The sequence below is a fragment of the Nomascus leucogenys genome, chromosome 16 (assembly GCF_006542625.1).
Source record: "Nomascus leucogenys isolate Asia chromosome 16, Asia_NLE_v1, whole genome shotgun sequence".
Taxonomy (NCBI): Eukaryota; Metazoa; Chordata; class Mammalia; order Primates; family Hylobatidae; genus Nomascus; species Nomascus leucogenys.
Window position 1 is genome coordinate 65,333,099 of NC_044396.1, and position 23,711 is coordinate 65,356,809.

General features: G+C 32.9%; 1 protein-coding gene and 1 pseudogene across 2 annotated transcripts in view; one reads left to right on the forward strand and one right to left on the reverse strand.

Moving 5' to 3' along the window:
- CSMD3 (CUB and Sushi multiple domains 3) overlaps positions 1 to 23,711 on the reverse strand; it is a 1,213,340-nt gene that overhangs the window by 1,139,199 nt on the left and 50,430 nt on the right. The window lies entirely within an intron of this gene.
- Positions 12,341 to 12,958, forward strand: LOC105739685 (annotated as a pseudogene).

Here is a 23,711-nt window from a genome sequence, read left to right on the forward strand (position 1 = left end):
TTACCATGTCATGGAAATTTGGAAAATGACACAATTCAGTGTAAGGCTTTGTTGTGGCTGTGTTACTCATTCTGTGCTAAAACTATATTTTTTAAAAAAGTATTAGCCTAGAAAGATACCAAGACATGTTACATCACAAAAAAAGATTCTGAATTCAAATACTATTGAGAAGACTTATAAAAATTAAAAGGTTTCCAGACCACAAATATCTTAAAGAATTTAGCTATTTACTCTGTTATATTCATTTTAAAGTGAGAATGTATAGTACACCAGATTTATCAAACAAACCGTCCTTGGAATTCTTTTCTTTTTCATGGAGCATCTCTCAATATCTCTCAGGAGACCAATGTTCTGTAGAATACATTTATGTGAAATGTTGAACTATAACAATGCCCAAGGCAAGTACCTAATGAGCTTTCCTTAAGGAAAATGAGCAAGGGTTTATGACTTATCATGGTAATTAGAGTGAAGGTAAGCAGAAGGAAATTTTAAATAACTCATTTTAACATGGAAGAAAAAAATCAACCAAAAAAGCTGAAAACTAAACAGCTATTAAGGATTCAAAAGTGTCAGATTCTTGAACAGATCAACAGCTTTTGAGAAAAGTTACCTTAAACGTAACTCATAAAATAGCTATATCTAAAATAATATATTTTCATAGTTCAGGAGTAAAAATAAAAGTGTTATTACAATAAGTTGAATTTGCAAACCAGTCAAAGGATGAAATGTATAATCCTTTAGAGACAGAGCTTTACATTAAAGTTTCAGTTTTATCTCATTCCATGTAACTTTGGTCAGAATGAAACTCAGAACTTAAACTAATATGTTGAAACAGCATCACAAAAAAAGATGTCTTACATTGTATTTTTAAACTGAAAATAGATTATGTACATTTTAATTCAATATTTATAAATCATAGCTCTTGGCTGAGCTGTTATCAGTATCATATCATAATGTTACAAGATAAATGATATTCACTGCCAGCAAACAACAATCGGACCTGAACATGGGTTTCTATCTGAAATATATGTGCCTGTCCCACTGTGTCTGTATAGGTGAGTTTTGTCGATAAAATAATGAGACTGTCGTTCTGTTATAATCATCAGTCTCAATGTGTCAGCATATTTCCATCAATCCATATAATCTGTCATTTTTATATGTATCACTTTTTAAATAGTAACTGAATTTTTCAAGTTGAATGCTACAACAACAAATGATCCAAAAACCCACCAAATTATATAATTTTCCTTATAATTTACAACATATCCAGTTTAATCAATACATTTAAAAAATATTTAGCCAAGAATACTTTTATCCACATGCTAGACAGTTGGCATTTTCACCATACCAAGTAGTCCTAAGACTGCATCTGTTTCACCAGAAAAGGTGGGGGCAAGAATGCTCTAGGATTTGATGCCAAAATATATCAGTATTTTAGGCAACATTAGCTTGTTGTCCATGTTGCCCCAGGTTTTATTTTTATTTTGTATTGTTTGCTTCTATTTTTGCAGGAGAAAGAATTTCTTTGCGCAGATTTTTGCTTTTCATACCTCACCAAAGAGCCCTCTGAGGGTTTATTCACAGAGATATTCTTTATAGGACACCAGGATAAATCTGGAGGAGAGACACTAATTTCGAACACATTCATTTTGTTTCTATAGAGTACCTCAATGCTCCCCCCATTAAATTTCCATATTGATAAATAAAAATACCAGAAATATGATGAGGAAAACCAAACCAAATACCTTACTAAGAACTGTATTTGATTTAAAAGATTGTTTTATACAATAATTTTAGTTTATAATCTGCAATAGTGAAAACAAGCATGGCCCTCCATCTTCCAATACCCCCAGTGATTTAAAATGCAAATTTTCTTCATTTTGTCTTGTATCAGAATTGAGAACAGCTAATCATTTTATGCACATTTGAATGCATTTCTTGTTTCTAAAATGATGTCTTGAGAAAACCAGAAGCTTGAGTGTGTATCATGTGTGTTTATAACACTGACAAAATCAGTTTGCTCAGTTACATGATTTACAATATAGAAGTAAAGCTGGAAAATTTTTATAAACTTTTCTAAATGTAATCTATTGTACCTTAATATCAACTGTATCTTGGGATAATGTGTTAACCATGAACAAATTACGCTTGCACAGTGATTATACAAGATAAAAACCAGAGTTATGGAAATCATTGGTATTAAAGATGTTTTTTCTCTATAGTATTTAAATATACAACAAAATCATATTTATTGAAATTAGGTTATTCCCTTTAAGCTAAGTTTTCAAAGCAGCTTTCAAAATGTGTTGAAATGAGTACTTTTTTTAAGGCTGAGAGCAAATATTCTAGATAAATGTGTGATTGAGTCAATTAAAACAGATTTACAACATACTTCCAGGGAATAATTAGTCAAGTTAGTATTTCTCTAAATTGAATGAATGCTTTTGGATAACACTTATTATTATAAAATATAATTACTTATGCTATCAAATTTCCAACACATATTCCTGTTTAGAAACAACGGAACATTATCCATGTTTTCTTCATTAGCTATACTTATTTCATTCAACTTGAGTTCTGCAATAATATATTCTTTTTTATATCTTTAATTTTTTCATGAAGATTTTAAACCAATTATGAAGAAAGTAAAATAAATCCCCATCAGAATTTTGCCAAATTTACTTCTTTTTAAATATTTTAAGTATATATGTTATAAATTTATCCATTACATTATTTCAAAGCCCAGATATTGCTTTACAATGTCTTGTACATAAATTTACCTATTATAACTTAAATGACAATTATGATTCTTCCAAAATTCAGAAGCCGTCTTACTGAAATTGGAATATTATCTGAACTCTTTACCATGATCTAAAAAGACATTTCAAAATTTGGTTCCCACATATCTTAGTGACTTCATTTTACACCATACGCCTTCTTGCTCTCTTCTTGCGTCTGGCCTCCTTTATATTTCTCAAACAAGCCAAGCCCTTCCATTCAGGGCCTTTGCACTTGTGATTTTCTGTGTTTGGAACATTCTAATCTCCTGAATGCTGTATGACTGTATTTTTTCATAATTCAAGCCTCAATCCAAACCATATTTCTTTAAATAGACTTCCCTGGCCCACCACATCTCAAGTGTCTTTGCCTCTTCCCTGGATGCTGTCTAGCACAGCCCTTGTTTATTGTCTTCATGATAATTGCAATCTAAATTACTTTATTTATTTATTTACATGTGTGTTGTCTATTTCCACCAATGAAGTGGAAACATTATGGGGGCTGAGTCCTATTGCTACCTGCTGATTTGCTACTGACTGCATCATTATTTGGTACATAAATATTTGTTGAATAAAGAATGAAAAAATTAACTACACTTCCTATTTGTCCTCCTTAGGAAGCCAAATGAAAATTTTCTTTTCTAACATAATTTTGGGGCAAAATGGCATAACTTGGCCAACTGCCAGACTACCAAACTTGTAAAGCAACACTTTCCCCTTCTGACTAATACTAACTCACCTTCCCAGCTGTGTTACAACAGAACCTTTTCATTTGATTGACTCCCATGTGATGTCAACCTCAGGAGAGATGTCTCAAGTTCCAAAGCCAGATGGCCATTTCCAGGGACTTAATAGATAAGCTGGCTCTTGTCACGGATAAGTTTGAATTACTAGACTTATCACTGGTCTTCAGTCCCCAGAACTTTACACTTAGCAACACTAAGCAATATTACAATGTGTATCTCTATGAGTGTGTATGTCTTCTATAATTGATAACTTCCTTTTGCAGTAAGTTTCCTAGAGGAATATGGATAAATATGTTTATTTATATAAAGATGTTAATGTGTTACTTGTCCTTATATACCACATTATCTTCCTAAAAACTCAACTTTAACACAAAATCCAAGTGATCAAAATGTTTAACCCTTTTATCTGCAGTTATAAGGTTGAGCAGCAATAACATTGGCAAAGTAAGTGGTGCCCTGATGACACAATGTCAATAATCTTGGCTTTCAAAACTGTATTATGAAGACCTGATTCTGTGTCCTAATAACTGAATAATATTTACATATCATTTATAATTTTCTATCAATGCACACCATATCTAAATTCATATCTAGTCCTACTTTTATTATCCCTTAATCTTAGGTATTTTCCAATGAAGGTAATATTTTCTGGGGAAAATATCTGCAATTGCTGATAATAGTGAAGCATTACAGAGAACCAATGAACGGTGGGTTTGCGTTTCTAAAAACTAATCCTTGAATGGAAACAACTGCATTGAAATATAATGGAAAGTGTCCAATAAAAGTTATTCATAAATATAATTTAATATGTGCTTAATGGTGGCAAGTGAGGCAAACAAAAGGAGAATATTACTCATTTTCATTCCTGATATCAGCATGTCTTTATTATAGTAAATCTCTATCAATTTCTCACCATATTTTATAGAAAAATGATTCAGGTAGAAAATAATTTCGCCCACATTTTAGTTAATCAATGCACAGCAGTCCCAAGGACTGTGTGATGATAATAGTTATAAAATAAAATTTGAGGATCCAAATTATTAGATAAATTCTTACTATCTATATTTATCTTGAATCTATTTTTATTGGCTTGAGAAAAAAAGAACGTTCTCCTCTGATAAGATATAACCTCACTCCTGTTAGAATGGCTGTCATAAAAAAGATAAAAGATGATTTCTGGTAAGGATGTGAAGAAAAGGAAACTGTTGTACATTGTTGGTGTGGATATAAGTCAGTACAGACATTATGGAAAACAGTATGAAGTTTCCTCATAAAATTAAAATTAGAGCTACTATATGATCCAGCAATCCCACTGCTGGGTATATATCAAAATGAAATTAAATCAGTATGTCAAAGATATATCTGAATTCCCATGTTTATTGCAGTGCTATTGACAATAGCCAAGATATGGAATCAACCTAAGTGTCCATCAACAGACAAATAGATAAAGAAAATGTGGTATAGATACACAATGGAATATTATTAAGACACTACAAAAGAATGAAATCTTATCATTTGCAACAACATGGATGAACATGGAAGACATTATGTTAAGCGAAATAAGTCAGTCACAGAAAGACAAATACAACATTATCTCTCTCACATGTGGAATCAAAAAAAGTTAATCTCATAGAAATAGAGAATAAAATGGTGATCGCTAGAGGCTGAGGCAGTTGGCAGTGGGGGATTGGGAGATGTTGGTAAAAGGATACAAAATTACCCTTACATAGGAGGAATAACTTCAAGAGATGTATTGTACATGATGACTATAGTTAATGATGATATACTGCATTCTTGAAAAATGCTAAAGAGAGTAGATAAATGTTCTCATCACAAAACTGCTAACTATCGAGGTAATGTATATATTAGCTAAATTTAATCATTACACAATGTATACATACTTCAAAACATCATGTTGTACATGATAAATACATATAATTTCATATATTAAAATAAATATTTAAATAAATTTAAAAAAACATGAAAGGATTGCTCACAAAAGGAAAAAGATAGCTGGCAGAGTAAAAAACAATATTTACACACAGAATACCTATAACAAACTAAAGTGGCAAGTTGTTGAATATGACTGGAACATAAACTTGTGATGTATCTTCCAGCCTTTTATTTAAAAGATAGAATCTAAATGACCTTGTCAAATTGTGATTAGGTCTTTTTTTTTATTTTATCTTGTAGACAACTGTAGAATCAATGAAGTTACTGAAGGTTAACTTCACAAAAAAGGCATATTGTGAAAGATCATCACAAATCATTTATTGAATGCATGTATAAATTTTCTCAAAATTAAGCCATTCACAAACACATTCATCCCATCTTTCAAGATATATTCCCTGCACCCACTCTAGGTTACTAGTTCATTATATGCATTCATTTCTCAGTTATTTTACTATGTATGCTTCTCTGGCAATAAATCTCTTCCATCCCTATTGATATTCTTACCCTATTACACCAACATGCCATGTTTACTGAGCTATTCTCAGGTCTTCTCTAATACTCCATAAAGTTTATATTTTGCCTGTTAAAAAAAAACTGCAGCTCTGAAGAGTTTGGTTGCATAATGAAGTTACATGCAATAAAGTCATTGTAAGATTAATAACAAATTATCTTTATTCTAGAAATCTGTCTCAATGTAATCTGTGGGAGGAGAAGAAGAATTTCAAATATAAATGAAACAAGCTTGGCCATGAAGTTACAACTGTCTTACCTTTGTTACAGGTATGTGGAACTTAATCATATTATACTCTCTACTTTTGCATATATTTGAAATTGTCCATAGTTTTTGAAGAGTAGTCTTCACAAAATATATGTTATTTCACAACAATTTAGATGATTTTGAAATAAATATGCCATTTTTCTATTATAATGAGTTGCTTACACATTTGTCTTCTCAGTCGTATTACTCAACTACTTCCTTTTTGAGGATAAAGCCAGTATTCTATTATTTCTAAATATTTTTTAAAAAACATTTATAAAGTAGCTACTTAATAAACTTTAAGTGGAATATTGGGAATATCAATACATTTTATACCTTTAATTTTTGGTCATATATATTTGTAAATTACAAATAATAAATATTAAATACATATGCATCTGTGCAGTACCTGTACATATGGCAGGTTCTAAGTTGCCTCTGACAATTCCATGAATGAAAACAGAGGTACCATTATTATACATTTTTGCTTGTTCTCTCAACTTTATATTTTACCCAAATCAAGCTTATTCTTATTCATCTTTTTATTATTTGCTTTTGCATTGCTCAGATGGCAATTGCCTTGAAATTCAGTGACAGTGTTTATAATGTTAATATGAGTCAATAACGGTAGAAGGTTATCATGATAAATCATAGTGGGATGCAGGCAAAGAGTCACGGATCAATTATATCTAAGAATTACAGAGTGAGTCTTTAAGCAGGGAAGAATAGTGTCAGCTACTCAATTTGGAAAGGGAAATAAACACACTCAGATTCCTAAGAGATCTACAAAAGTATTAAAAAACTGAAATAGGCTCTATGAAGAATGGTTGAGTGAATTGTGGTTTTTAGCTTGTAAAGCAAAAAGCCAACAAGGAACTTAAGACTTTTCACATTTATGGACAGGTATTGCTCATATGGGAGTATTCCAATGAGAACAATATTATAGCAAGTAGAATTTAAAAAAAAAGATTTTAGACTTACATGAATATTAGGAAAATGCTAGTGATAGCCTACAGTTCCACACTAGTTAAAAAAATTAAGTTGAAGTCAAGATTATTTAATCCATTGATTAACTGTTCACTCAGGATTTGTGACTCTGCAAGGCCAGGTGCAATTTTTATCTTATATTTTAAATATTTGGGAGGTAATTTTTTATATCAGAGAACAAGCTAGTTTCCCAAGGTATCTTGCAATTTAAAAATTGTATGAAGTACCATAACGATATTATTTTGAAAAAGTTCACATTTGCACAAAGTCCATAGTTAGTATCCTTTGTTATCTTATTATTCTTTGTGGTTACCATATTAGGTCGGTAAACTTAGTTGGTCCCAGGTAATTTAGATGATTCAAGCTACAGGGGATGAATACAAGTATTAATCCACTAATATTTTGGGCTTCAATTTCTACATATATGAAATGAGAAGCTGAATTGGAGGATTTTAACTTACCCTTCTGCTAAATTTCTAGTGTTTCCTGAGTTTTTTAGGCCCTGATTTTTAATGCAAATGAAGCAGGCATGCAGCCAGCAGGGGGAGCCCTGATCTTATCCCCCAAATTATACAACCTAATAGATGTTGGCACACAATTGTTAAGTAAGATGATTGCTTTATTTTATACCATTCCGAAAGCATAGAAAAGACACATTTATACACAGTTTTTAAAAAGTAAAAAATTTAGAAGTGTATTATGCTGTAAAATCTATCTATCTAATGGCATAAAATAATCTTAACTGTTTAAAATTCGCATTTTCATTTAATCTTCAATGGGATTAGCTACTAGTCCCAACGCCACTCTAAAGCAGAATCCAATTCTCTAATCTTTAAACAACAGTAAAGGAAAAAATTTTGGCTAGAATTAGACAGACACAGATGGTATTCCTATATTCTGTGCTTTCATATGTAACACCTGCTTCAATCTGTACTCAAAACCACTCAGGAAAAAATAAAATCTTTCCATTTACTTACTTGAAAAAATAATTTTTCTATTGACGTATTTAAAAATAAAATAATTGGTGATGTTATATTTGATTTTATGGACACACACACACACACAAAGCCTTTTTTATTTTGATTCCTGTTTTACTCCATTGGTACTACACAGGCTCAGTCACAATATTTTTCCATTTCAATTTCATTTATGTATTAAAATTGCTTAAATATGTATATGTATATAAATGCACACAGTCCAACACTTTCAGCTTACATTATATGTGTATATATATATTTATATATATTTATATATATACACATATATACATTTATTTATGAAATAAAGATGTTTATTAATTAACTTTACTGGTATTTTGAAATTTTGTCTACCTTTTTGGGTTAATAATTTTCCTTCAATGTTACTAACATGAAAAATGGGAAAGGACCTTAGAATTTGTCACTTTTGAGTCATTAAAAGATACGAAAACCTAGGTTATTTATCACGTATCTAAGGCATCACATGAAGTTGCTTAAAGAGCTGAAACTATGCCTAGGTCACCTGACTCACAGACCAATAGATACGCACTATGATATATTGTTCCCTGTAATCTATACTACTCCTTTGGGGAGAGTTGTCCATATTCTTTATATCTCAATTTCAGTAAATGTATATGAAAGAACTATGTGACATCTCATTTCTGTGAAGCCACAATGGGAGTTGATGAATTAAAATTTAACTGAATATCTCTCTAAAATTCAGGTCCAATTAAATATTTTTCTATTAGGAGGAATATCTCCAAATTTATATATCTCTCTCTACATATATCTAGATATATAATATCTAGATATGTGTGCATTTATCTCAATATCATCATCTATCTATATTTACATTAAAATGTACTTATGTAAAGTAAATAATGCAGAGAATAATGGGATATACACACTTAAGCATATGGGTATAGACACAGAAACACATATATTTGCAAAACATTACAGCCTGATGATTAGATTATGAAAGATATTAAGAAAAGTATATGTGGCAATGTTAAGATTTAAAATAAAAATTTTAAACCTATATGAAGAATACACTGGCATATATTCCTTGCATGTTTTTGAAATATTATTTTAATGAATGAGACAAGTTTGAATTCTTATTCAGACCACAGCACTCTTACCCTCAGCTTCCTTAAATTTTTTCTAGAGATAAGAAGGTTGGTGCTAGGAAATAGTGAAAAATATAGAAGTTCGAATTTGCATTCCTCACCTGTCACCCTACTTTCACATACACTAATATTTAATAAATGTGAATAAACACATTAAAAGTAGGCGTATCAGACAAGTGAAACCTAGTGAAATACATATTTTTGGAGTAAGACATTTTCATAGTTTTTCAAATCCAACATCGATATTACTTATAATATTTTGAGCTCAGCTGTGGAGGAATTGAGGGCATTTGAAAGCATTCCTAAATCAGCAAGAGTTGTTGATTTAATTATTTAACTCTCCTTCTGATCTTACTACTTATTCTATTATTCTTTGCGTACGCTGCCATATGCACCTTGTTGTTAAAAAGTAAAAAAAAAAAATCAATAAAACGAACACCATAATACCATGAGGATCTAGCATGAGTTTAAGATTAATGCTGCCTATACCTTTATCCGTGGCCAAGCACTTATCATTGTGTTTGTTTTTACAGTTGGAAGACAGCGTTCTACAAGTTGATATATAAAACAACTTTTTATTTGAAAGTTGTGACCATCACATTACCCTGCATAAAAACAAAGGGTAGAATTTTATGTTATATACAGAAGTTTACCAAAATTTCTCTATGGCTTTTCCTCACCTACAAAATCAATCTGAAGATAATGGTGAAAAACGATGTCATTCTAAGAATGGAGCATCACTGAATAATGGGACTACATAAGAGGTATTCTGCCTAAGGAAATCCTCATTTGCTCCCCAAATCATTGCTAATATAGCTCACAAAATAAAGAGTTGTTACACCAGAAAACAGGCTTAATAACATATAATGATGTCCATATTGCTGTCAGTCAGTTAGCAAACACATACTGAATATCTACTATGTGCTAATGTCTGCCAAGAGCATATTTTTAATATGTGAAATTCACTTTGAGTTTAGACTATAATTTAGAAGTTATTTCTCCCCCTTCCACTGAAAGGAGTAGGCAGAGTTCAGAGGCAGCCAGTAGAAAACACTTCAAGATGGATTCAAAGCCAAAGACTATTTAATACAAACACACACACACGCGTGCACGCGCACACACACACACACACACACGTGTCATGCCGAGGAAAATGAGAAACTATCAATACTTTATGAAGAGCATTGAAAGATGGAACCCTCCTTAGCAATGAAGCTAAGAGGGACCATTGAAAAATGATTGTTCCCCAGAACAATTTGCTAATAGATGAAGAGTCAGCAGTTGGTATTAGCAAGATTTGATTTTTTAAAATTCTGCCAACATAAAATAGGAGTAGCTTATGTAAGATTAAAATATGAGAGAAATGACCTACATAAGAATTAGAAGAACATACAAATGAAGTAAGAGCAAGCCAGGATAATTTGGAACTAGAATAATGGTTTTCATAATTACTTAAAGAAAATTTGAAGTAAGTATCAGAAGTCTTATATAATCAATATTTTTATGATATTTTAATTTTTTTACCAAAATTTTAGGCAAAAATGGTGCTGTGTTCTTTTAATGTCATACTGGAGCACTGTCTAAGACGCTCACTCAAGGATGATTTAATTATCTATATGAATGTAACTTTTACTTTCTCAACTGGCAAATGATTAAAGCACAGGCTCTATGAAATCATCTGTTCTTGATTTTTTTCTGGTAAGGAAACAATTATTTTCCATCTAGTAGAAAAGATAACCTCAGAGGTGACTGTTATATTGCCCTGTAGGACATTAGCCTCAGTTTTCTATCCTTGCAATCTGATTTCAGTATTTTTTTCTTTGATACCTATACATTTTCAACATCTTAAATACATTCTGAACCAGTTTTAACACTTTGATGGTTTAGTCACTGATGAGTTAAATAAAATTTTAACTTGTGTATATTCTATACTTGTGTGGGGGTAATGTTATTTAACTTTTTAAAAATCATACTTTGACAGTTTAGTAAGTTATATGTAGGGAGTTATACTCAGTATGGAGTATCGAGTGATGTTTATCCAACTATTTAGTTATCTTCACACAACCGAAATGGCAAAGATCCTTCCAAATGTGGTTGTAATATTTGCCTAGCTGTAGTCCTAATAATGATGGCAATCTGACTCTTTCTACCAGAATGAAAATACATATAAGCAAGATCTCATAAAGAAAGCTATTTTGTTGGGTAAGAAGTAAATCTTATTTGTATTTTAACATGTTCTTAATTAATTTGTGCAGCATTATTAGTATTATAACCTAATGCTAAAGTAAAACTTAAGGTTTTCTAATATATTTTATATTTATGTAAGAGCATTTAAGCTTATTTAAAACTACTTTGAAAATAAAGCAAATGTAGTTTTAAAATATAAACAAAATCTACTTGATCTAGCAAAATCTTATTTAAGATGAACTCAAGCTCATTGTTTTAATAAGATGACTCAATGTCTTTCATGAATCTGGACATTCATAAATTTGTTCATTTGAACATAGAAGATAAAATTTAATTATTTTTAAAGGCAGGATATGTATATGAAAAAAGTAGGTTCCTGAAGTAGACAAATACTTCCAAATAGCCTTTGAGGCATAAAAGTTATTTGATTGATGTACAAATTTCTAATAATTAATTTTTCTTTAATATGAAATATTAAAACATATCTTTAATAATTTGGTATGTTTCTTATATAAGAGGGTATTTAAAAGTAAATATATGTTCAAGAACTGTTAAGTAATTCATATTTTGATTCAAATAATAATAACAAAAAATATATTTTGTAGAAAATTTGTCATTTCATTCAAAAACTGCGAGGTGAGGGGTTGGAATGTACAAGACACTTAACAGTAGGTGGCAAATGCTGTCTTCTGTCTTTTCCGTATTATTTATGCATTTGCTGTCCAAAATAAACTAATATGTAAAAAATACAACATTGATATCTATTTTTTTTTAATCCTCATCAAAAGAAAGTTTACCACTCTCTCTTTCCAGACCTGGTCATGCAGGAGGCGCCATCATGGGAGTCGACACCCGCCACAACAAGGACCGAAAGGTTCGGCGCAAGGAGCCCAAGAGCCAGGATATCTACCTGAGGCCGTTGGTCAAGCTGTACGGGTTTCTGGCAAAGGAACCAACTCCACATTCAACCAGGTTGTGCTGAAGAGGTTGTTTATGAGTCGCAACAACCGGCCACCTCTGTCCCTTTCCGGGATAATCCGGAATATGAAGCTTCCTGGCCGGGAAAACAAAACAGCCGTGGTTGTGGGGGCCATAACTGATGACGTGCGGGTTCAGGAAGTGCCGAAACTAAAGGTGTGTGCGCTGCGCGTGACCAGCCGGGCCCGCAGACACATCTTCTAGGGAGTGGGGTGGGGCGGGGCGAGGCGGGGCGCGGGGCAAGATCCTCACTTTCGGCCAGCTGGCCCTGGACTCCCCCAAGGGCTGCGGCATCGTCCGGCTCTCCGGTCCTCGAAAGGGCGGAGGGGTGTACTCGCATTTGGCAAGGCCCCGGAAACCGTACAAACCCTACATCCGCTCCAATAGCCGGAAGTTCGAGCGTGCCAGAGACCGAAGGGCAAGCCGAGGAAACAAAAACAAACCACCCTGGATCCTACCCTCTTATTAAAAATAAGATGCTGAAAAAAAAAAGTTTTACCTTCATTAACATAATTATCTTTTTAAAGCCGAGGAAACAAAAACAAACCCTGGATCCTACCCTCTTATTAAAAATAAGATGCTGAAAAAAAAAGTTTACCTTCATTAACATCATTTTCTTTTTAAAATACAGAAAAGAATAAATTATTTCAGTATATACATAAATAAAATATTCCAGTTGTAAAATAATATCTGAAAGCGATTTATCTATTTCTTATCAATTTTTGGAGATGCTGATAAGTCAGAAGTGAAATCTAGAGAACTAACATTACAGTGCAAATTGGGAGCTTTCCTAGGATTTTGCCTTATGTGCCAGCTATCTGAAAGCTGAGTTTTAATTCATTTGAGCTATATTTTTAATCCAAAGAAGGTACATATTTCAATTTTTCTACTTGAGTTTGTGTTAGACGGTATTTATAAAACATGCAAATATTTATTTTTACAAACAATAGAAACTCTAATTTTAGCAAAGCACCACACTTGGAGTTGGACCATCTGCAATTCAGTTCAATCATGCTAACTAGCTTTGAGATCTGTATTGGGGTTCAATACCATTATGCATAAATAAGCTTTCAACCCAAAATTATTATAGCAGATTGGGTTGAGTAATGATTTATCTGCCAAAAGTTATTTATTTAATACTTTCAAACTAGCACCTAGACGAAAAAATATTAAAATATATTTTCTAAAAAATAAACTTGAGGAGCATGCCTGAAAACGGTGAGATTGCTTTTTTGGAAGATTTTCAAAATGGTCATATAAATTTGGATTTAAATGGATAAACTACTCAGGGAATAAAATAAATACACAAATAAATAAGCCTGATACAATGATTACAGCTCTTTAAATTAATTACACAGAATTCCATAGATTTTTCTAGCTTCTCCAAAAGTTCTGTTATGGGATTAATAATAATAATATAACATAGACAGAAAACATCATTCTCTACTATAGGCATAACCCTTAGAATGACATTTATTCTTGGTATCACAATTTTGCTAAGCACAGTGAGTCATTTGTGAACTTCTGAATATGGTGTAATGTGAAGATCCTGTATTATGAATGGGAAATTCAACTCAAATTAGCATTCACTTACTCAAAAAATACCTATCTAATGCCTCCTCAGTATCAGTCCCATGCCAAGACCTGAATATATGATAATGAAACAAACTTATCCAAATGGTGAACCAAACTGATATTCCTTGTTTAGAGATACAGTCTAGTTGAGGTAGATATTATATAAGTAAACATTTTAATTATATATTGTGGTAAGTTATATAAAGAAAATAATAGTATTTAATCCTCAGAGGATAGGCTAGATAGTAGTTTTACGTTATAGTGGACAAGAAAGGCATTTTAGAATAAGAGATGTTTTGTTGAAATTTGTAGAAAGAGAAGGAGGCAGCCATGCAGCGAACCTAAAAAGAGCCTTGTTTGTAGAGGAAATTTGTATGAGAATATCCATGTGCAAGAATGTTTGCTGCTTTAATGCAGTGGATCTCAGCTAGGGGAGATATTGCCAGTCCCCGCTACGGGAAATTTGGCAATGGCTGAAAACAATTTTGATTGTCACACTGAAGAGTGTGTGTGTGTGTGTGTGTGGTGTGTGTGTGTGTGTGTGTGTGTGATTAATACTGGCATCTAGTGGATAGAGGCTAGAAATACTGCTAAACATTGATCAGTGCAGAAGACAGCTCTTTATAAGAAGCTAACTTGAGAAACCCTACTTTAAAGGAATTGAAAGAAGTGCAATATGCCTCAAAGCACAATGTTACAAGATGAAATTGAGGAGATAGAAAGGGATCATGAAGGAGCTTGTAGTCCATGACAAGAAGTTTGGATTCCATTCTGTGAAAAACCATGTATTATCATTAGGTTTTAAGTGAGATACTAATAACACTTCATTTACATTTTAAAAATCATTACTCTGGGAAATAGTGGGTTAATGAAAAGGGGTCTTTTGTTTTCTACAGTAGGAATATTTTAGTATAGTCAAAAGGAGAAGTAAATTATAATGAACACGAACCCATTTGGGTAAACAAACCATGCTATTATTGTCTTTTGCATGGAATTAAAAAAAAACTTGCATATTAACTCTTGCTAAAAAGGGATTTTTCTGAGAATTAACACACACACACACACATTCTGAGTATTTTGTGGATAACGTAATAGTATAAAATAAAAGTAAATACAACAGTTCCAGTAAGGAAGATATAATAATATTCCACAAGGCACATAACCTTTGCAAATTTATTTGTTCTAGGAAGAAGGCAATAAAAATGAAGTGAACTGGTTGAAACAGACAGTGGAGGCAGACCATGAGGACTAAGTGATAGGTTGGATGTGTTGCCTAAAAAGAAGGACTGGTCAGTAATACCTCACAAATTTTTAGCTCCAGCACCTAAGCAAATAAGTTATCAGTAATAAAAATAGAAAGAACGTGGCTATAAAAGAATGTGGCTGCAAATCTCATATCTTCAGCTTCTCCAGCCCCCTTTGTAATTCAATAACATTTTATTTTACTTGGAAATTAATCTAATAATATAATATTTGTGTACCTTTTAATCTTTGAACAAAGTTGAGATTTATCTTATAGCTACAAAACGGAAAACAATGACTATAGCCTTATATGTGCAGGAAAATCTATAAATATGCATCATTAAATAGAAACTATGTATTATTTTTGCACTAGAGTACACCCTTCCTGTTTATCAGATTCCTGTTTTATGAAAGCTATCTTACAGCTCTGCAAGTTGTGGAAAATTGATAGCAATGCAAACTAATTCCTGTCTTGTCACATGCAAATTTGATCCTGTCCAGTAGATGTTTATTTAATTCACTTCCCACCTCACTGTAGAAAAAGGCAAACTTGCCTCCATTTGCATATTCATTTCAATATTCATGATCTGTACTGTGCCTGCTCTTTGAAAGGTTCTTTTTTTTAACCAGTTATAACATCTGTGGGGTTCCCTCATTAATTAATGAGTAAATAAACTGCTTAACATGTTCATTTTGATATTTCCATTAGAGTTGTAATTTTACCTTTTGTTGAAAATTTTGCTTTCACAGGTTTATCTTATAACATTCTAATTTAACAGGACACTTCTTTTCAATTAACTTCAAGTTGCTTATCATCACATCATAAAATTTTTCAAACCAAGGTATGAATAAAACAATAGTGGAAAACTCCCTATCTCTGAACGATATTTTCCTGAATATATTACCGGAATATTTACATATAAAAGCTGCATGTGTGTTTCCTTTTTTTTTTTAATTTAGAAAAAAAAGAAAGAATTAGAAAAACATGAACCTCTGTAAATGCCCTTTATTGAAATGGATCTGAATATAGACTAATGTTTCCACAACTTGCAGATAAATAAATAAATACTGCCACTTTCCCAGAGACTGGCAATGAACATCAACCACAATTTACTAACACATCCAAACTCAAAACCAAACTGCTTGAACAATAACCTTCCATAATAACGCAAAAATGATTTTAAACTATGCCTATATTCTGTTTCTCAAGCAAATAGATTTTTTTCTTTTTCTATTTTTTTTTGAGATGGAGTCTTGCTCTGTCGCCCAGGCCGGAGTGCAGTGGCGCAGTCTCGGCTCACTGCAAGCTCCACCTCCCGGGTTCGCGCCATTCTCCTGCCTCAGCCTCCTGAGTAGCTGGGACTACAGGCGCCCGCCACCACGCCCGGCTAATTTTTTGTATTTTTAGTACAGACAGGATTTCAGCGTGTTAGCCAGGATGGTCTCGATCTCCTGACCTCGTGATCCGCCCACCTCGGCCTCCCAAAGTGCTGGGTTTACAGGCGTGAGCCACCGCACCCGGCGCAAATAGATATTTAAAGCAATTAATTTTTGACTTATGTCACCAAACGAAGGTTCCCTTTTGCCCACGGAATGCTTTATATTCTCATGTTGTCTTTGATATGTGCCACTCAGAGACCAAATGCTTTTCAGAATATGTAATGTGGCCAGAAAACCATGTCTTGATGTACTGCAGTCTGAAGGAAAACAAATAAACCAAAAGAAAAAAAAATAAATAAAAAGAAAAGAAAGAGAAAAAGGCAAACCTCAGAAGACTGCTTCTCACTTCTTCCCTCAGGCCTTTTCCAGGCAGTCAGCTCTTTCAGCTAGGAATAGATCCAAATCCCGTCTCCATATATAAATGCCAAGCTCGCACAATGTTTCTTGACTTCAAAAATAGATGTTTCTCTTCAATAAAGTTGTCGAATTATTTTAGAAGATTTTTTTCTTTATTTGACAGAACTGGTATGAATTTATCACTACAGGTAAGCTAAAATAGTTTCGCAGGTGCAAGTGGAAAGAGAAACACAAATTAAATGATTGTCATAGAATAATTAAGGTGTGGGGGAAATAATTTATATAGCATATTTGGGGATTACAGGGGGTTCTGCAAAATGAAGCATTTATATATGAAGAAGAAATTAATGAAAATAAAGATTATCCAAGAAGCAGAAACAGATCTAGGTTTTTAAAGGCCTGAAGTTTATTCTTTTGGGGATCTCACTCTAAGAAAAAGAATGCAAAATTGCAAAAAGAAGATTACTAATGTCCATTCAGAGTTTTTGAAGGGCTTGAGCAAATGCAAGGCTCCAAAGCTTAAACTTCATTAGAATAAATCTACCTTTTTTGAAGAAAAAAACCTCATTTTAATGTGCTGTCCAATTTTTTATTTATTAAGCAAACATTCAAAGCACTTTAATGCCCATGGTATGGTAGTTTCCAGGGATACAGCGATGAAGAAAACAAAAGGTACATGTCCCTTGCATGGCCTTGGAGGGTAAGAAACACATTAATAAGACAATCAAATGGCCAATTCAATAAAGGAGGTAAAATATGATTTTATAAAAAAGGCCATAAGTGAAAAATTTAGGAAATACAGTATACAAAGCATAAAGAAAATAACTCATAATCCCACCACACAGAGATAACCTATGCTACTATTTTAAAACACTCATTTCTATTTTAGTTTGCCCATTCACAAATACATAACTTTGGAATTCTTATGACTATATCATGTATTCAGATTTATATTTGTTTATTTTATTTACATTAGCGTGTCTAAAAATTAACATGTTTAATATCTAATTACAGTTAATTGAACAAAATTTGTTTAAATATCTCAATATTGCTTGAGAATTTCTGCTTAAAACATTTACTCTTATAGATATTACCATAAAAAACATTTTGGGCTGCATATCTGAACATCTGCTTAGAGTCCTAGATGTGGAATTGTTTTTACAAAATTATAATTCTTTAAAGTATGTAAGGATATTTTGTATGTATTGCTAAATTATTCTTTAAAAACGTTGTGCCTACTAAGCTTCTAAGAATATTTAATTAAGACAATGTTAATTTCACAGCATCCTCATTAGCATTAGTTACTATGATTTTTAAATACTTAAAACTTGATAATCAAAAATCTTCTTACAGTTTTGCTTTACCAACATTTATTTAATTTGAGTTTACAATAAGTGATGAGTCTGTCTTTTTTGTTTTTAGTTTTTTATACTTCCTTAGTAGTTATCCATTTTAGTCCTTTATCATTTTGGTGGGTGGTGATTTTTCTCTTTTTCATTTTTGTAATACTTTTGTAAAAAATAACTAAGTGGATTATAGAATAATTAAGGTACTTTAACTTAGTAATTTTTTTCTGAACATTAATACCACCTAGCAAAATGCAGAATTAGAGAGTAATCTTGAATGAGGAAATCCTGTGAGTCTACATTAGAAGTCTCATAAACTTTGTGATTCTATTCAGCATATGGTTACTAGTCACTTCTGCACAAGAATTTTAAAACGGTTGGCCAGGCGTGATAGTGTGGTGGCTCACGCCTGTAATCCCAGCACTTTGGGAGTCTGAGGTGAGAGGATCACTTGAGGTCAGGAGTTCCACACCAGCCTGGACAACATGATGAAACCCCATCTCTACTAAAAATACAAAAATTAGCCGGGTGTGGTGGACCAGTCCTGTAATCCCAGCTACTTGGGAGACTGAGGCAGGAGTATCCCTTGAACATGGCAAGCGGAGGTTGCAGTGAGCTGAGATCGTGCCACTGCACTCCAGCCTGGGAAACAGAAAGAGACTCTGTCTCTAAATAAATAAATAAATAAAAGTAATAAATAAATAAAACAGTTGTTAAACACTCTAGAATTTCACAGACGATAAATTTTTAGGAAAATGAGAAAATCTGTTTAAGCATGGGTTAAGATGAGGAGGAGGAATGGACACTGCAGAGAGGGAATAGCACTTAGGCACAGAGGGAGAAATGAAAGAACGTAAGTCTTAAGGAGTTCAAGTAGCTGTGTACTGAAAAAGAGTAGGGGAATTAGGAAAGTTGATGCATGAAAGTGGAGAGATGGGCAGGGATGGGATCAGTTCAAAAAATAAGAGGATTGAGCAAGGTAGTTACCTGTGCAAATCTGTGCTGTAGAATGATATATTTCATAGTATCAAAGAGTGATTTAACAAAGAAACAAAAAGGGACACACATATCTCTACTAACATAGTTCTTATTACAGCTGTAGGGTCTAACACAGGCATCCCTAGTAGAAGTGGAAATGGAGAGATGCACATTTGAAAAAGGCAGTTGAGGAGCCTGGTTGAGTGGAAAGAGGCAAAAAGCAGATACATCTTGTCTATAAAGATAGGAGCACAATTCAGAAAGATAAGGGCTCTGAGAATATAAAGTTTGGAGAGACACAATGAGGTTCATTTTGATGATGTCGATTTTCAGTGCCTGCAGATCATCCAGGTAGTAAAATCACTAAGTAGTGATTTTAGGGTTTTCAGAAAATTGGATTCTGGTAATTGACTTTTGAATTATTTATTACAGTTCAGCAAGTTTCTCGAAATTAAATTCTTTGCACCAGAGGGGCAGTTTTTCACAGGCTGATCACCCCTGTGTTTTATTATCAGTAATTCTGGATCTGCATCCTTTTTATTCCAACTCTGGTTTCCTTTATTCAAATGCTGCTTGTCTCCACCAGCTGGGTGACCACACCTTCTCCCTTGGTCCCTCTGATTTCAAGTGTACCCCCTACCAAAACATTCTCCAACTGTGGCTAAAGCAACTTATCTAATGCATACAATTTAAGATTAACTATATTATTATTTTTTACAGACTTTAGAAAACAACCTGGAATACACAAATTTATAGGGTGTGTTCATCTTACCTCTTAATATTCATCTCTTACCCCAAATTCCCACAATACTTAAAAACATGTCTTGATACTTTAGCTCATGTCCCCTCCTTAAAGGTGAAATGTGAATCTTGTGTCATAGTCTATAATAATTATTGACTTCTCTCTCTCCTCTACTAACTGAAGTATTCTTGAGAAAATATTTTATTTATCTTAACACTTAGAAACCCTAGCACCTAACTCAGTGCCTGACATTTGGAGGGCACTCAAAATATGTTTAATAAATGAATTCTGTTTCCTGTAAGAGAAAGCACTATTCATTATTGAAGAAGATTTCGGATGGAAATCTATATAGTGTATCAGTCAGGATCCAGACAGGAAGACAAAAAACATACTAAGTGTTTCAACAGAAAGAACATATGTTTAGAAGCTGCTAAAGGATAAATAAAGTGAAACACTGAGGTATCAGATAGGAAATAACAGCAGCTTCCATCTCTAGAGCTGGAGAAACAAAGGCAAAGGTTTGGGTCTATTAGAAGGCACAGGTTCGTTGAAAGGATCCCAAAGATCTGAGACCCAGTTCTCAAAAGATAGGGAATCACTCAGCTCGTTGTAGTACATCTCAGAAGGCATAAGGAAGCTGTTTTGAAAAGTGCTACAAGAATCTGGAGAATTAAATAAAAATCCACAGTGGAGCTTCACTGCCAGTAAAAACAAAGCAAGAACACAGGAACATAGGAAAATGCCAGGGTTTTCTCTCCTCCTTTTTCTTTCTGTCTGCTTTCTACTACCCCTTACTTGTGAAACCCAGTGGAAAGTCACCTGACAAAGAATAAATTGAGTTTGCAGAATCCCAGCCTGGGCACCCAAAACAGAGTCTAAATTTGTTTTGTTTTGTTAGTTCATATAACCAAAATAGATGGATACATTTGAAGTTTAGTGAATAGCTTAATAACCAGGATATGCATAATGATAATGCAATATGATAATGAAAGACAGGAGTGATCAGGCTGTAAAAAACTGCTCATCTGGTTCAAACAATTTAATTTTGGGAAACTTGTTGAACTCTAATAAATAATTCAAAAGTCAATTACCAGGAGCCAATTTTCTGAAAACCCTAAAATCCTAAAACCCTAACATCACTACTTAGTACGTATTCCTACCTGGATGATCTGCAGGCACTGAAAACAGACATGATCAAAATGAACCTCACTGTGTCTCTTCAAACTTTGTATTCTCAGAGCCTTAAATTTTACCCTAATACCCTAATAAGAAAAATAAATGAGCATTCTGGACAAATAAAAACCACAATCATTCACAATAAAATAAAAACAAAAATGAAACGATTTGCCAATATCCTAAAACATTAAAGAAGATCTTGCTAGTCGTTATGATGTAATGTGTCAAAGAAAAATGAGCTCACTGAATCCATACATGCACCTTGAATGGTGTGCCAGGTCTGAACACTGATTGGGAATACATTACCAAGTAGAGGTGCTGAATAAACCTTATGCTGACTTCACATAATGGCTTTGACTCACACTTTTTGGCATTGACTTTTCTTGTGGGACCAAAAGTGTCAAATATAAGTCTGCACCCCAGGGAATATGTCAGAGCTGGGGATTGAATTTGTGGATTCTTCAACATTTATTTAAAACTATGGAAGAGGGTAAAATCTCCTAAGAGAACTCATAGGAAAAGATAAATACCCAAGATGGTACTTGGGAAGCAATAATATTTAAAGTTTATGGCAGGGATGGAGAGAGAAAAGAAGAAATTGGAAAACACTAAGACACAATTCAGAAAAGATGCTATCACATTGTGGTTTTAATTTGCTTTTTATTAAAATTCAATTGAACATTTTCCTCATATTTAGAGGTCATTTTTATATGAAAATTATCTATTTACATGCATTAAATTTTATTTGGGGACATTCATGTTTTTCTTTTAGACATTTGTATGGACCTTTAAATATATAAAGTTGAGATAGTCAAATAGTAGAAAATCTTTAGTGACATCATTCTTACTGTTCCTCTGAAACAGCCTTGAATTTTAGTTGCAGTTTAAGAAATATTGTGCCAAAAATATGAAATGTTTTGGAAAAGCCCAAATATATGGAAATGCAGGATAAGATGTGCCAGTATTCTCTTTAGCTCTTCCCTCCCTTGCCTTTTTTATTTTGGTAGGCAGAATCCAAATATAGTGTTTAAGAGTGGGGGTAGTAGATGTCTGTAAAGATGACTTCCTGGATTTCAATCTCATTTTGACCATTTACAAGCTGTGAGCTCCTGAGAAAATTATGTGCTTTCTCTATGACTCACTTTCCTTTTCTCTAAAATGAAGACGAAAATATATGTCACTAAGTAAGGTGATTTTGAATATGAATTGAGTTGATGCATGAAGACAATTTAGATCACTACATGCACATAGGAAACATCTAATAAGTAAGAACTTTTACATTTAGTCGTCCCTGCACTCTTTTTGGCTATCACAATACTGGCATATTCTGTTAGAATTGATCTCTCTCTCTCTCTCTTTCTCTCTATGTGTATTTTTTAAAAATCATATTTTACAAGCAAGAAAGCCAAAGCCTAAAGATACTGGTATTTTAACCCCCAAAGCAACAAATGGGGACTCAATACCAATCATAGCAATTAGACTACATTCACCAATCTTTTTAAAAATGTGATCCACAGACCACTACATCAGAATAAACTGCAGTGGTTATTAAATAAGATTACTGAGCCTCACTTAGTTTTACCGAAAACAATCAATTTGGATTAAGCCCAAAAATTTCATTGCAAACTATTACTTCAAATGTTTCTCAAGCACACTAAATCAGAAAGTCATTGTGCAGAAGAAAATATGATCCAAAATTTACACGAAAGGGTGGCATGAAGGAAGAGAGCTTCCAGCAATGGCAATATAGCGCATATACATTATAAAACATTTCAGATTTTTAAAACTAAACCTGGGAAAATGATCTTTTTGAGCAAGAAATCCGAGAGACATTTTGAATTGGAAGTGTTCCTATATATAAGACCATTCTGTTGCCTCTTAAAAAAGATTCAAAACAAAAGAAATTATGGTTTAGATTGCAAAATTCAAGTTATTTTTTACTCATTAATTGCATACATACTTGCTGGTTTCATTGTTAAGGATCCAACAGCGTTGGAGGAATGTAGACAGAAATTTCTTCCGTCATTTTAGTATACTTACCATCACAATAAGTTACCTCATATGAATGAGACTGGAATGAGATAATGTCTGCAAAACTTTTTGTAAACTGTAAAATGTAATAGGCTGATAAATGACTTTTACGAATACAGCAGTAATTCTACATCACTTGTCCACTTTATACAAGCCTTTAATAATCAGCATATACATTAGGAAGCTACTGTCTTTCAAGTACTACATGGGGCAATGAAGTAACAAAGATAAATAAGATAAAATCCATACTTTCGAGGTATTAATGATAAATTTTATAGTTGCAGAGAATAGCAGAAACAAGGGGACTTTAAATCCTCTTAGAGGAAGTAAAGTAT